The sequence below is a fragment of the Arachis ipaensis genome, chromosome B02 (genome assembly GCF_000816755.2).
Source record: "Arachis ipaensis cultivar K30076 chromosome B02, Araip1.1, whole genome shotgun sequence".
Lineage (NCBI taxonomy): Eukaryota > Viridiplantae > Streptophyta > Magnoliopsida > Fabales > Fabaceae > Arachis > Arachis ipaensis.
The window spans coordinates 89,376,833-89,377,491 of NC_029786.2; positions in this window are offsets into that span (position 1 = coordinate 89,376,833).

The following is a 659-nucleotide window of genomic DNA, read 5'->3' on the forward strand; positions in this document are numbered from 1 at the left end:
TTATTGACCAAAAAAAAAAAAGACGAAGTGGTGAGAGGGGTGGATACAATTTCTCAATAAGGAAACTATAAAAGTTTACTTACGTCAAGTTATTTTAGTTTGTATTATTGATAGTGAAGGTTTAAACTTTAAAAAGTTTTCTATTCAAACACCTCCTTCCTTACATATATCTATCCAATATAGTAGTATATTTTGATGACAATGACTACATATAAGATTCATTATTAGCGTTTTACTTCTCTAGTTTAGTGTATTAATATTTATGACAAATAGGTTATTTAAAATTATTTGCAAAAGTTGTTCTCATCTCCTTTAATTTGATTTATTTTTCAAAATTTTTATATATATAGTAAAGAGTTCATAAAAATAAGTTTTTAGGATATGTTTAATTGAGCAGATATAGAAAAAAATTATTTAAAATTATTTTGAAAAAATTTTTCACTTTAAATTGTTAGGCTGTTAGACTGCGTTTGTTTTGTTATACTAAGACCGAGACTGAAAAATTGTAATTCAATATTATATTTAGTTATTAGATATTAAAACTTAAATTTTAGTTCCAAAACACAAAATTTTAGTCTTTTTAATATTTTTAGAAGGTAAAATTAAAATTTTTTAAATATTTTTTCTCCTAAATACTCTCATTTTAAATTTCGTATTTT